Below are 15,595 nucleotides of genomic sequence, written 5' to 3' on the forward strand. Positions count from 1 at the left end.
TCGGGCATCAGTTACATGTCCTTTCTGCTAGGGAGGGGAAGAGGAGTGAGTGGGGGAGAGCTTCATTCATCCAAGTCTCCTCTGAGGATTGGGGTCAGTGACTCAGCTGTGGTGTGGGGTGCGGACATCCCAGACTATTCTGAGGGAATGAATAAGGAGGAGCATCTGACACCTGGTCAACTTGGCCCCCCATCCTGTGAGCCCCCACGTCTCTACCCCAGCCTCTGACTATGTCTGACGTATGGCATGTGCCCATCCTGCCAGGAGACTGGAGGCCCCCTGAGGGCAGGCCTAGGCCCTTGCTCCTCGTTTCCCAGCCTGGATACCCCTGAGAGTAAGGCCCTTCTTCTCCCCACTCCTGCGCTAGACCTTTCCCCTGTCTCTTCCATCCCTCCCCGCGTCCCACCGCACAGGTATATACAGCCCTGAGTGCACACAGCTGGGTTTGGGGGAAGACATATTCTAGGCCCCGGTTCTTCACGGGGTCCGGGATTGTCAGAGGATTCCCCAGCATGGTCTGCGGTGTTCACAGCAGATTATCTGGGTCTTGTTTACTGTCAGGCTCTCGCCTCTGACTCAGGGCCCAGGCTTTCTGGGAACGGAGGAGAGGGGAGGGGCAGCACGCGGGGAGCTGACTCGGGGGTTATTTCTGACCCGGAGTCATCAGCTTCCCGTCACAGAAGGAGTATGTGTGTATGTTTGTGTGTGGAGGTCACGGCTGCCCCTCCTTGGCTGCCCAGAGCCCAAGGGCCTTAATAGGCTCCAGAGATCCTGGCATTTAGGCTGGGAAGGGCAGTGTGGCGAGGGGCATCAGGAGACCACACAGAGCACAAATGACTGAGGCATTTTGCCCAGGTTCCATGTCGAAGTTGTGTTCCGCTAGCTGGCAGAACAGTGTCTTTCTTCTGACATCCTGGGTGCCCTCTGGTGCCAGGAAGTGATGCCAGGCACTGCTCACTCTTTTCCATTGAGTCAGCGTCAGGCAGGCAGCATTGGCCTGGGGTGAGAAGAGGGGCATCGGGGAGCCCTCCTCCCTGGCCTCCTCTGATTCCCGCCTTTTTGCCCTTTCCTGCCTTAGCATGTATTTCCCGGATCCTGTCTCCCTGGGAAGGCAGGAATATACCCATCGTCTCGGGCCAAGGGAAGAGGAGCCTTAGTGCCTACCCTCTGGAGTGGTTTTGAGACTTGAATGAATTCACATATTAGAGGGTTTTGTGAGAGTGCTTAGCACATGGCCTGTGTTATACAAGGGCCTGATATACAGGTTATTACATACAAAAGAAAAGGAACGTGCCTGTGTGGAATCCACTCGTGTATTCACTGCAACTATGATAAACTCATGGTAGAAATTTCTCAGGCCTGGTTTGTTTTTATCTAATACAATTGTACTGCCTGATACAACTTCCACTAACCACATGAGACTATTTAAATAGGTTAAAATGAAACAAAATGAAAAATTGTGTTCCTGCATCTCATTAGCCACATTTTAAGTGCTCCATGGAGCAGAGTGCAAAATGTTTCCATCATTGTGGAAAGATCTCTGATAGCACTATCATAGACACTGAAAATCTCATCGAGGATGGTATTTCCTTCTTTGCCTTGGCTCCAAGGACACTCTGAGCTAAATGTTTAGACTTTCAGCAGGTAGACGCTGTGGGTTGCATCCTGTGTCACGGGGGTAAACAACTGTCCCTGTTGCCCGTCTCTGAGGGGTTTCCCAGAACAGGGGACTTTCAGTTTTAAAACTTGGAAAGTTCGAAGAAAAACAGGCTGAGCTGGTCACCCTCTGTGTAATGTAACAAAATCACATCAAGGTGTCAGTGATAAGGCCATTAAGGCAGTGGTCAGGCATTATTTATCAGAGTATCTTTGGTGGTGGGGATGCTGGCAGTTATCTTTTTAAAAGCCCCCTCAAATCATTTTGGGAAGGAGGCTGAGAGTAAATGGTTATCCTGAGGTCGAATGGCTGTGCTGGTTAATTGACCTGTCAGAAGGCAGAAGGGCTGGGAGGGAGTGGAGAGGGAAGGCCTCGTTTTTTCAGTGATTACAACCTGCCCCACCCCCCACTGCTTCTGGAGCTTAGTGTTTCCTGGTCTTGAGGGCACATTCCCCTGTCAGTCCATCCCTCTTCAGTGGGGCTCTGCTGAAGTTGGGGATTAGTCAGAAGCCCGTGCCTGTCTCCCAGGAAAACGGGTACTCTGGCAGAGCTCAGAGTGAGCAGCTGGTGGTAGACTCACCTGATGTTTCAGGAGAGGCAGGACCCAGGAAAGGTTCAGAGCCAGGCTGCCTACCTGAGTTTGAATCCTGTCTGTGACACTTACTAGCTGTGTGACGTTGGCAAGTTACTCACCCTGTCTGTTCGTCAGTTCCCTCATCTATAACTTGGGCATACTAATAGTGTATACCTCAAAAGGTTGCTGGGAGGAATATACATCTGTTACACACACACACCACATTTGGTACAGTGCCCAGCATATGTAAACTCAACTGATGAGTAAGCTCAATACGTTCTCCCCTGGATCCCCACCACCGGCAACTTTCCCTGGTCCCAGATCCCAGTGTATGCTCTGGGTCCGAAGGCGAGTGTCCTTCAAAGCCCTGGCTGGCAGTCCTGGCCTCCCTCCAGCTGGGAAGCAGACACGGGTGTCAAGGGACAGCTCTGGGCCGGCCAGGGTGTGTTTGTTCCAGGGCTGTAGGACAGGTCAGCTCAGCCTCTTGACAAAATCCTCTGAACCTGCAGAAGCGACTTTCTGCGCTGCTCGGGGGGCAGCTCAAAGGTGGACAGATTTGAGGGGAGAGTGTCCGCCTCCTGCCGTGGGAGTCCGGTGGCCGTGCCACGAGGGTCGTGTGGGCCCTGGTGTCAGACTGCTCTCACCAGCCTGTCTTCCTATTTCTATGACCTCTGAGAATCTGCCTGCTTTCTGTATTCTAGTGTGTTAGTTTGGGATCTTCCAATAGCAGAGTCCAAGAAGAGCATTTGGGTGCAAGTGGTTTCACTGGGAGGGGAGGAAGGGGGTGAGGGGCTAAAGTGAGGAGGAGAAGGAAAGCAGATTATTTCTGTGGACAGCGGGGGCTGGATCCCGCTGGAGACTTCGGGAGCTGGTGTGGAACACACCTCACCCGGGCAGGGTAAGGGAGCTGGGGTATGCATCCACCCTCCTCACCCCGCTGGATGAGGATTGGTCCCAGAAGCACTGGCTCCCGCAGATTCCCCATCTCCCCCTCAGGCAGAGAGATCCAAGTGATTGAGGCTAGGACCCAGTGAGCCTGTACGGGGACTGCCCACTGAGGCTGCTGGTGACCCCATGGAGGCGTGAGGGATCCAGGGGCGCTGGCAACATCTGCTGCGTTAACTTCTCCTACCTGTGAGTTGAGCACCTATGTCACAGGGCTGTTTTGAAGATTTAGACCAGTACACTGTCCAGTGGAAGGGCTTCCCAGGTGGCACTGGTGATAGAATCCTCCTGCCAATGCAGGAGATGCCAGGCACACTGGCTCAATCCCTGGGTTGGGAAGATCCCCTGGAGGAGGAAATGGCAACTCCAGTTGCCATTCTTGCCTGGGAAATCCCATGGACAGAGGAGCCTGGAGGGTTACAGCCCACGGGGCCACAGAGTCAGACACAGCTGAACACAAGAACAGTTATATGTATGTATACATCCAGGAGAAAAACAGTGTAAGCCCCACAGAACATTTAAAATGTTCTGGTAGCCACACTGTGAAAAGCAAAAAGTGGCATTAATTTTAAAAATATATTTTATTTCACTCAAGTTTCTAAAATATTATATGTACATATATCAATAAAAGTTGTTAATGAGATACTTTTACATTCTTTATTTTGAATAGAGTATTCAAAATCTAGTGTGTACTTTTTTCTTCTAAATAGACTTTTTTTGGAAACTTTTCTTTAGGTTTGCATTGAAATTGAGCAGAAAGTAGAGTTCTGATATACCCTTTGCCTCTAGATAAATGCACAGCCTCCTCCGCTATCAGGATCCCCCACCAGATGGTACATCTGTTACAATGGATGAACCTGCATTGACACATCATTGTCACTCAAAGTTCGTAGTTTATGTTAGGGTTCATTCTCGGTATTGGACATTCTGTGGGCTTGGACAAATGTATAATGACGTGTATCCATCATTATGGAATCATTCAGTGTTACCTCACTGCCCTAAAAGTCCTCTATGCTTGCTCTTCCTATTCCTCCCTTCCTCCTCTCTAACTACTGGCAACCATTGATCATTTTACCGTTTGCATAGTTTTGCCTTTTTAAAAACGGCATATAGTTAGATGAGTATAGTACATAGCCTTTTTGAATTGTCTTCTTTCACATAGTAATATGCACTTAAGGTTCTTCAATGACTCTTCAGGGCTCGATAACTCGTTTGTTTTCAGAGTTAAATAATCATTCATTGTCTGGATGTACCACAGTTTCATTGATTCACCTATTGAAGGATGTTTGGTTGCTTTGAAGTTTTCGCAGTTATGGATACAGTTGCAATAAACATCTGTGTGTAGGTTTTTGTGTAGATGTAAGTTCTTAGCTCCCCTGGGTAAATACTACGGAGTGTACTTGGTGGATAGAGTGGTAAGAGTGTGTTTAGTGTTTTACGATGCAGCCCAACGGTCTTCCAAAGCGGCTGCACCAGTTTTGCCTCCCACCAGCATGAATGAGAGTTCATGTTGCTCTGCATCCTTGCCGACATTTGGTGTTGTCAGTGTTGTGGATTTTGGCCATTTTAGGAGGCATGCAGCGATATCTCGTTGTTGTTTTAATTTGCATTTTCCTGATGATACATGACGTGGATCACCATTTCATATGCTTATTTGCCATCTGTGTGTCTTCTTTGATGAAATGGCTGTCAAGGTCTTTGACTCATTTTTGAAATGGGGTTGTTTGTTTTCTTACTGTTGAGTTTGAAGAGTTCTTTGCATATTTTTATGCAAACAGTCTTTATCTGTTATGCCTTTTGCAAATGTTTTCTCCCAGACTGTGGCTTGTCTTCTGACTCTCTTGACATTGCCTGTCACACAGCAGAAGTTTTTAATTTTGATTCTGTCACCAACCCACATGAGCCTGGAACAGAAGTTTGGTGTCGTTTCCAGATGGAGACTAGTTTCAGCCTTAGGGTTCCCTGAGCAGAGAGGCCAGCCCTCCTGTGGCCGACTTCTGACCTCCAGAACTGTAGGCTAACAAATGGGTATTGTTTAAGCCACAGTTTGTTATATTTTGCTAATGGTTACAAAAAGCTGAGAGAATGGAAACTGGAGCAGATGAGGGAGCCAGGGCTGGAGGCCATGTCTGTTTACTTGCGGCATCGCCCTGTCAGCCCAGAGCTTGGCCCAAACATTCTCTACCAAGCGGCCGGCTAGGGGATCCTAGGCATCTGTGCTCAGCCCCCAGGTCACCGCCAGAGAGCCTCCCAACATCTCTGAAGCAAGAAATCCTACTGAGGGAAAAATCAGAGCAGGAAGAGCACCTAGTCTTTCCTTCCTCCCATTTTGCACGTGGGGACTTTGAGCAGAGCCTGATGCTGTGGAGCGAAAGGAGCCGATCTCACAGCCCTTTGGAAGCCCAGCTCTGCCACTTGCCAGCTCTGTAACCTCGGACAAGTTCTGTCGATGCTCCGTGCCTCGGTTTCCCTGTCTGTACAGTGGGGGTGGGGTGCTTCAGACACAGGCAGATGACAGAAGAGTATTTGAGGCAGAGGAAGAGAGCGGGCAGAGGGTGGAGGCTGGTCTCGGGTGGCAGATGGGGCCGAGTTGTAGGTGCCAGGCAAGTTTGGGCCCTAAGGAACAGGGTTTTCGCCAGAGCAGTTTGTATCTCAGGAGGCTGGTGACAAAGGCCCGTCATAGCAACCCAGGCTCTGAATGGCAAAGTTCTTGGTGGTTGCAGTGGGGAGGGGCTGGTCTGAGGGACGCTGAGGGTGTAGCATAGACAAAACCTAAAAGATCTGAAAGATGCCTGAGTGCCTGCATGGTTTGAGGGAACAGACTGACAGCTATTCAGTGAACTCAGCCATGAGGAAAGGAAGCACTCAGGGGTGGACCCCAGACGTCTGGCTTGGGGAAGTGAGTGAGTAGGGATGCCAAGCTGAGCTATGGGAGTGAGGAGGGAAGGATGGGGTGGTGGGCAGAGCACGGAGGCCACAGTTGACTTTGGACAAGGTGAGCATGAGGTGCAGGATCTCCAGACAGAGCCCATCTTCAGGGCCCGGATGATCTGGTCTAGAGCTGGGAGAGAAGACTGGGCTGGCAACAGACCTGATGGCCCATTTGTGTGCAGGTGAAAATTGAGGCTGCAAGGGAGATGACCTCCCAGGGCTCTGTGAGGAGAAGTGGGCTCAGGGCAGCCCTGGGGAAGACGGACTGCAGAGCGGCAGCAGAGGAGAAGCAGCAGCCAGGGAGACAGGGGCAAGTCCAGACAGGAGTGAGTCATGGGAGATGTTGAGAGAAGAAAGTAGTTGAGGAGGGAAGAGACTGACCATGTCCAGTGCTGCAGAGAGAAGGAAGGGAAGGGGCTTCTGGGGTCCACAAGGGGGCCCTTGAGGACTTTGATCAGAGCAGCCACCATGCGGGGGAGGAAGCCGCGCTAGGCTTTGGAGGGCTGAGGGCTGGCTCGGGGTGAACATGTCTAGACCAGGGAGAGAGGATTCTGGTAAATAACTCCCCCAGTCCTCATGAATCTTATTGGTCAGATGGGCATCAATATAGGAGTCAGGGCTGCTGTTAAAACCCAAACCAATCAGCCATCACAAAAGCACCCTGTAAACTGAGGTATGGGTGCATTCTTCCAAAGGCACGTGGGGAAATGGAACGCTGTAAATGGTTGGCAATACCCGCAGTGACCAGAAGGTGGCAGCACCTCACCAAGTGACAGTTCATTTCACACGTCCAAGCCCTGCATTTCATCATTTCATTTATTTATTCTGCAAGAATTTTTTTTCCCTCACAACTGCTATGTACTGGGTTCTGGGCTAACACTGAAGAATCTATCTATGTAGATGATCTCACAGAGCCTGCATTTTAGTTAAAGAGTCAGATTACACAGATAAGTGAATTATCCTGATAACTGATCATCTCTCTTTATCAACAAAGCTTTATGTTCTCCAGGTTGCAGGATAAACGTTCTAGAATGTGTGAGGACTGAATATATTCAGTCCTCATATATTCCTTCCTCTTTGAACAATAGGCACTGAGTAGAACTTGAGTTCATATACTGGGTCCTCCACTCTGGGATGTGTTTACTTATTCATGGGACAGATTGAACATATTTTCCAAAGACGGTCCATTGTCCCCCGTCACTTGTGAACTCCTTATACTGTGAATGTGGCGTTCCTCAGTTGAGAAGAAGCGGTCTCTGTGTCATCCCCTAGTGGAAGGGTACATTGTGACTTCTGAGGCTGGGTCATGAAAGACAATCCAGCTTCCACCTGTATCTCTTCTCCTGACTTGCTTCTGAACTTAGTCTGGAAGGGTCAGAACACTTGCTGGGCAGGCAGGGGAGTGAGGTGGCGGGGGGGTGCCCTGCAGGCTGCCTGGCTCAGCATGGGAAGTCAGTGGAAGGGAAGTGTGGCTGGCTTCAGTATTCCCTCCTCTTGCTTTCAGTCCTCTTTACCCTTCACCCTCTCATGATGTCACCCCACCCTCATTTAGGATGAGGGGAGGAGAGGGAGGAGAGAGAAAGGGGCAGAGAGGGTGTTGGTGGTGCCCTCTGGGGGGCTGTGAGATGCCCAGATGCTGCCTCTTCCTCTTGCGGGGGGCTTGGCATTGGAGACGCCCCCTGAGGGCGCAGCATGCCCTGACCAGGGCGACGCGCCTCAGGTGGGCCCTTTGTGCGCCTCCCCTCTGCCCTGCCAGTGGTGGGGCTCGCAGTGGGCCTGAGTGGCCGCCTCACATGTGCACCCCAGTCAGCTCCAGGGAGCTCGGTCATGCTTCCTTGAAGCCCTCCTGTCAGACTTGAGGCAGGAGAAGGGAAAAACCCTTTCCTTTAAGAAACCATCTTTCCAGTTTCACTCCTGGTCCCAGGCCCCCACCTGCTAGCAGGTGATGGGCTAAAGATCAGGAACCAGTTTGGTTGCCATTCTTCTGCACATCTTACACATCACTCCTGACTGTGGGGCAGTTGTTTTTCTTACCTCCGGTGCTTTGCCCAAAATCTTGAGATAGAAAATGCCCTTTGAAGAATTCTATTACATGAAGAATAGTTTTGCACCTGTAGGGATTCAAAATGCACCTCAATCACAATGAAGATTATTCTAAAATAATCTTTTATTTTATTATGTTTATATTATTTTATTTATATTGTATTTATATATTATATTCATTTATTTTATCTATAATTTTAGCTTAAGCTAAAAACATCTGAACAAGCAGCCGCCACAGGGATAAACTTTATCTCAACTTCTTTTGTAGATTTAAGCAGGACCTCCTAGAAAATACAGTTGCTATAAATCCTCTCTGGCAGGTTTACGGCCAGAAGGGAGACTAACCACTATCACAGGGATGAGTGACTGCTTAAACAAGCTTTATCTGGAACTGTCGTGCCTTCCATTTATTCTTCCACAGAAGCCCTTTCTCCTCCTAAGTATGTTGATAAACTTTTATCTTTGGTTGTCCAGGGAACCAATTCATCTGAAGCCTCCTTGGTAAATAAGCTTTGTCTTCTCTCCTATTAATTTGTCTGTTGTTAGTTAATTCACAGGCCTCCAACCATTGAACCTAGCCTGGTAGGTTGGCGGAGGGAAATTTTTTCCTCGTAACACATTCTTCTCCCCACCGCCCCCCCCTTTTTTTTTCTTTTTTGCTGCATCGTACAGCTTGTGGGATCTTAGATCCCCAACCAGGAATTGAACCTGAGCCCTCAGCAGTGAAATTGCAGTGGAGTCCTAACCACTGAACTACCAGGAAATCCCCAACAGCACATTCTTCTTTTGACGACAAAAGTATGCGTGACAGTTGGAGATTTCCTCTCTGGTCCTGGAAGGTGTTCTCCCGCTCAGCCAGTCTCACTGTGTAGCGCAGGGTTCACTCCCCTTTCTCTCGTGCACGTTAATTGGATTAAAAGAAGGGATGGGAAAAAGGGAACATAAAAGAGAGGATACTGCTGAATTTATTACTTATCAGTAGAAATCACTGTACTTCCGGTTTACTTACCTACAGTAAAGGGCTGATATGTTTTGGGAACAGCCACACAAAAGGGATGCTTTCTTGGTTCCAAAGTAGTAATGGCCAGAAGAGTGGGTGAACGACGCTGTTTTCATTCAGTCCTGTGTAATTGCATTTGAGTGGGATGTAAAATGTTACCGCGTGGCTGAGTACCCAGTGACTGGACGCCCCGCCCCCCCCCCCCCCAAAATGACCATCTTCTGTATGAGTCAGCTGGGCTGCCATAATGAAATACCATGGACCAGGTGACTTAGACAACAAGAATTCATTTCTCTAGGTTGCAGAGGCTGGAAGTCCAAGATTAAGGAGCCTGCTGATTTGGTTCTTTGGTGAAAGCTGCTTCCTAGGTTGCAGACGTAGGTGAGAAGGTTGCCAGCCTTCTCACCGTGTCCTCACTTTGTGAGGGGGAGAGAGAGCGAGCTCAGCTCTCCCTACCTCTTCTTATAGGAACACTAATCCTATCAACAGGAATACGAGGGTCCTGTCCTCATGACCTCATCTAAACCTAATCATCTCCGGATACCATCACGTTGGGGTTAGGTCTTCAACATACAAATTTGGGGAGACACGAATATTAGAGTATAACAACTTCTCTACAAAGAAAAACTAACCAGTCATAAAGTATTATAATGAAACCAGTGCAAAATGTTTGTGATGCAATGTGTCATTTCTGGTGTTCTTCCTGCTATCTTTTGTTGACCCTTGATAGCATTAAACCCACCTTCTCATTCTGCTCCTGCCAGAAACTCAACCCACCCTCCCTGGGGCTTACATGTTGAGTGCTCAGATAGAAGAATCATGTGTAGAAAAAATTCTGTATTTCAGTAGGTAACTCTGCATACAGAGTAAAGGTGTATCTACAATACACCTTTCTGGGTCTTCAGGTTCTAGCCCTGTTCAGTTTTGTCCCCATTTGCAACTCATCTCAACATTCCTTTACCATATAAATTTGTGCTGTGTTGAGCTTTGCTTAGATTCAGTCATAACATCTGCCTGGTTTTCTCAGATCATATGAGTAAAATGAATTCCTCATCACACGTTCATTTTTACTTCTGTAAAGAGAGTCATGGTTTTGCCTCCTTCTGAAAAGTATCTTTTAACACAGGGAAGCCTTTGCAGGGAGCAATCATCAGGACTCAGCTTCCAAAGAACCAACTAAATCTTTGAGCCTGTGTCTTGCTGATCTCAGGTCCTGACCACCCATTCTTCCAGATACTCCAGCCCCTAAACACTGAGGTCATTCTCCACTTTTCTTTTTCTACCCTGTGGTAGGCTTAACAGTGGCCCTCTGAAGATGTCCATGTCGTAATCCTGGAACTTGTGAACATATTCCCTTACATGGCAAAAGGGACTTTGCAGATGTGATTGAAGTAAGGATTCTGAGGCAGGGAGATTATCCTAGATTATTGGAATGGTTCCAGGATAACACCAGGAGGATTGAAGTCAGCCAAGGGAGATGTGAGGTTGGGAGAAGTTGGAGTGATATGCTTTGAAGATGGAGGAAGGGCCACAAGCCAGAGAACCCAGGCAGCCTCTCAGAGCTGGAAGAGGCCAGGGAACAGACTTGCACGCAGTGCCTCCAGAAGGAAGAGGCCTCACAGCATCTGGACTTCAGCGCCCAGAGACTCTTTTCAGACCTCCGACCTTCAGACCTGTAAGGAAACAAATCTGTGTTAAGTCTGTAAATTTGTGTTGATTTGTTACACAAGCAATAGGAAATGAATGCAAACACCATAGCAAATTATGTTGGTTTTATTTTCAAAATACAGCCAAGATTGACCACTTCCCAATTGTGCCACTGGCATCCTGGGTCAAGCCAGCTCCTTCCCTGGCCTGGATTGATTCAAAGGCCTGCTTTCTGTTTTCCCTGTTGACTGGCCCTCCAGCCTTTTCTGCCCTCTGCTAAGTCGCCTCAGTCGTGTCCGACTCTGTGCGACCCCATAGACGGCAGCCCACCAGGCTCCCCCGTCCCTGGGGTTCTCCAGGCAAGAGTGCTGGAGTGGGGTGCCATTGCCTTCTCCGTTTCTGCCCTCTAGATACAGAATATGAGATTTCCACGTGCTGCCCTCTGGTGTTCACCTTTGGCGTTGTTTTTTTCTGGTGCTTCAATGGCTCCCACAGCAGCATTCGTTTTCACTGTCACTTGAATTCTCCAGACAAGAATGCTGTAGTGGGTTGCCCTGCAATTCGGCTGGGCACCACCGAATTGGTGCCCAGGCTGCAGCCACCGCGTGGATCACAGCTGCCAGTCCTGTAAGGCGCGCCGGAGCTGGAGTGGCTTTTCCGAGTTGTCTGCACGTGGGCAAGAGGGGCCTTTACGCCCCTACATTGGCGAGTCATTGGATGTGGTTGGCTCCAGGAAGAGGGTGGCACCTTGGGCAAGGTGGTTTTCTTCAGCCCTGAGCAACCCTTAAAGGAAGACTCACCTGAGAGCTTTCAGCCACCAGCATCCTTGACAGTCGGGTGAATGAGTTCTGAAAGGGGAGAAGGGGTGGGACTGGATGCCATCTGTCACAGAGACCTGTAATAAAAGCTGTGTCAGATTTGATCACTGCCCTGCTTAAATCCCTCCAGTAACTTACAATTCATGTGCAGTGTGCCCCAGATTCCTGGCCACCAGGAACCTCTGACATTAACCATGCTCTCGGGCTCAACATGCTGTCGCTATAGCGTTCTTTGTATTAACCCAGGTGACAAGTATCTATTGAATATTTACTATGGACTAAACAGTGTTCTAAATCAGGGGTGTGCAAACTATGGCCCACAGGCAAAACTATGCAGCTGCTTATTTCTACAAAAACAGTTTTATTGAAACACAGCCTCATGTATTTGTTTAAATATTATTTTTGCTACTGTGGCAGAGCTGAACAGAGGCCATATAGCCGCAAAGCCTAGACTATTTACTACTTGATACTTTACAAAAAATATTGGCTGATATGTCTTCTATATCTATATAAATATATATATCAAATAATAAAATTTATTCTTCCTCCTCTCTCTCTCTTTTGTCTCTCTCTGTATATGTACACACACAAAATGAGACTCCGATTGCAGCCACATGTATAATTCTGTAAGTTTTCTAGCTACATTAAATAAGTTTACAAAATAGAAACAGGTGAAATAAATTTTAATAGTATATTTTATGTAATCCAGTATGTCCCAAATATATTTCAACTTAGAACCAACATAATAAAGTATCAGTGAAATTCTTTCCCTGCTTTTTACAATACAATGGCTTTAAAAGTCAATGTGTAGTTTACCCTTAATCTGGACTAGTGGCTAGTCCCGTTGGAGAAGGCAGTGGCACCCCACTCCAGTACTCTTGTCTGGAAAATCCCATGGATGGAGGAGCCTGGTGGGCTGCAGTCCATGGGGTTGCTAAGAGGGGGGCACGACTGAGCGACTTCACTTTCACTTTTCACTTTCATGCATTGGGGAAGGAAATGGCAACCCACTCCAGTGTTCCTGCCTGGAGAATCCCAGGGATGGGGGAGCTTGGTGGGCCGCCGTCTATGGGGTCGCACAGAGTTGGACACAACTGAGGCGACTTAGCAGCAGCAGCAGCAGCAGTGACTAGTCACGTACTCACTTGCCACGTGTGGCTAGTGGTTCCTATATTGGAGGGCACAGTTCTGGAAGCAGATGATGCAGCAGTGAATAAAGCAGACCAAATTGCCACCTTACATTCTTAATGGAGAGGAGAGACAATAAAATAATCAGGTAAAATAAATTTTATGCTTGATGGTGATAAGTGGTGATGTGGATTCTTGGGGCAGAAATTGCGTGTTTAAATTGGGGAAGATCACAGTGAGAGAAGTGTGTGGTGAAGAATTAACCTCACTAGGAGGAAGATGGAAGCGGGGTGTTCAGGATGGGGAACACATGTATACCCATGGCTGATTCATGTCAATGTATGGCAAAAACCACTACAATATTGTAAAGTAATTAGTCTCCAATTAAAATGAATAAATTTTTAAAAAAGAATTAACCTCACCAAAGGCGACTCTGGCCTTTACCTCGCGTCCTGGTTGGTGTCTTTGTTTGCCTGGGGTATTTGGCCACTGGGCAGTCTTAGCAGTATGACCTGTGATGGGGACTTTGGGTCGTGCTATGACAGTTCTGCCTCCAGAGGAGCTGGAGCCTAAAGGTATTAGCCGCCCTCTGGGAGGGGCTGGGGCTGCAGGTCAGCGACGCGGCCAGCATGTGACCCAAGCCCTGTTAGTACTCTGGGCACCAGTGCTCTGCGTGTTGTCACATTCTGTGGCTGGGATGAGGTCACACATCGCCCACAGCTCCACAGAGGGAACAAGGAACATCTCTTTGGAACCGTCGTGGGCTCTGCCCTGTGCACTCCCCTTGGCTGATTTCATCTGTATCCCTTTCCTGTGATAAACCCTTCTCTGGGGGAACTTCCCAACCCAGCCATCGAACCCAGTTCTCCCACATTGCAGGCGGATTCTTTACCAGCTGAGCTACCAGGAAAGCCCAAGAATACTGGAGTGGGTAGCCTCTCCCTTCTTCAGTGAATCTTCCCCACCCAGGGATCGAACCCAGTTCTCCGACATTGCAGGTGGATTCTTTACCAGCTGAACTACCAGGGAAGCGCTGTAATAAACCCTAACCATGATTATATCTGCTTCCTCTGAGTGCTGTGGGTCCTTCTAGCAAATTATTGAGGTGGTTTGGGGGTGACCCTGAACTTGCAGTTGTCAGAAGTGAGGGTACTGTTTTGGGGTGCTGTTCTAACTGTACAGTTGATCCTAAAAGCTTTATAGACGTGACGTCTGAGTAAAGACCTGAAAGAAACGAGGGGACAGCGGGAGGCGGGGCTGGACCAGGGTGGGCCACAGGGAGAGCAGAAGGAGATTCCTCCTTTACTCACTATTTTTTTCTCTTTTTAATCTTTAAATTATGTAAGTGCAATAACACATTTACAGGAGACTTAGAAAATACAGAACAAAGTTACATACAGTTCCACTCTATATTACGATTTTTTAAGTAGATAAATTTTTACTTGGAGTTTCAATATCAAACTCTCAAAAATTAATAGAATGAATAGGAAAGTAGAAGGATACAGTAGACCTGAAAAGCACAATGAACCAATTCAGCATAATCAAGATTTGTATCATTTTCACACAGCAGCAGGATACAAATCTTTTTCAAGTTCCCATAAACTATAACCCAAGAGATAGTAGACCATATCCAGTGACGTAAAACAAGATGCAAAATTTCATGGTCTAAAGGTATTAGAATTATACAGAATCTGTTCTCCTGTCACTGTGGAATTATGTTAGGAATCAATATCAAAAGATATTTGAAAATAATCCACATATTTTCCAGTCCAATGTGCTTTACTTTTACCAAGAGAGATCTTTGACATAGCCATCAAAAGCCTCAATAATGTTAAAATACTGAAAAAAACACAGAAGGTGATTGCAGAGAAGGAAATATTTTAAAAAGAAATTAATATCAAAATGAGAAATTAATATCAAGGATACTTTAAAAAAAAAAACCCCATGTGTTTGGAAATTAAATGTGCACTTTTAAATGATGGGTGTATCTGAGAAACCATAACGAGGAAAATTTGAAAATATTTGTACCAGAATAAAAATGATACGTCTACTCACTGTTTTGATAAACCCCTGCTTGAGTACCCAGATCTCCTGTTTTAAAGGTTCAGCGTTGGGGTTAAGGCTTCAGTTAAGATTTAGATTACATTAGGCCACTGGGACTAGGCGAGTTGCAGTGCTTTGTTTCGTTTAGTCCAGGATTGGAGTTGCAAATTCAACTAGGGTTGAGGCTTCAGTGTTTGGTATTCTGTGTTAGGACATTTACGGTTAGAGTTAAGATTAGTGCTCTGATGGAGTGTAGCTCTTGGACTCCTATGTGGCCAGTGACATTTAAGTTCCTGGCGTGTGCATTTGTATGAATTGTACTAAACAGCCAGGATAGATACACCCTCTTTTAATTTAATAATAGAAGTCCGCTGAGCATTGGTTTAGAGCTAGGATGCAGAAAACGTGCAACTTTGGAAATTATACCATATAAATCAGCCCAGTGAAAAATAAAATGAGGCAAGCATCTACAATAAAGAGGCATTTATGTATGGAACAATGATGAACAGTGAAACTGGTTGTAAATAGTTAAGTCTAAATGCTTTTGATAGTTTGAAAAAGGAAGAGGTTTGGTGTGAAATAAAAAGAATATGAAAGTAAGCCTACATATTTTTCCAACACACGAAGCCTTGTGGGAAAAGAAAGGGGAGAAGCTGCAGTGTTTGGGAGTTTGATGGTTTGAGAGGCAAACAGTAAGTAGTTGTTTATACAAAAAAAAATTTAAGAGTGATAAACGCACAAAGACACTCAGACCTAAGGAAAGGTGTACAACTAGGAGTAATTAAAAGTAAGCCTTATGGCCTAATGGT

The 15,595-nt window shown here is 47.1% G+C and overlaps 1 protein-coding gene across 8 annotated transcripts in view; it reads left to right on the plus strand.

The window, feature by feature from the left end:
• Positions 1-15,595, plus strand: part of CCR8 (C-C motif chemokine receptor 8) — a 138,629-nt gene that overhangs the window by 19,639 nt on the left and 103,395 nt on the right. The gene's annotated exons all lie outside the window — the stretch shown is intronic.

This window comes from Bos javanicus, chromosome 22 (assembly GCF_032452875.1).
Source record: "Bos javanicus breed banteng chromosome 22, ARS-OSU_banteng_1.0, whole genome shotgun sequence".
NCBI classification, from domain to species: domain Eukaryota; kingdom Metazoa; phylum Chordata; class Mammalia; order Artiodactyla; family Bovidae; genus Bos; species Bos javanicus.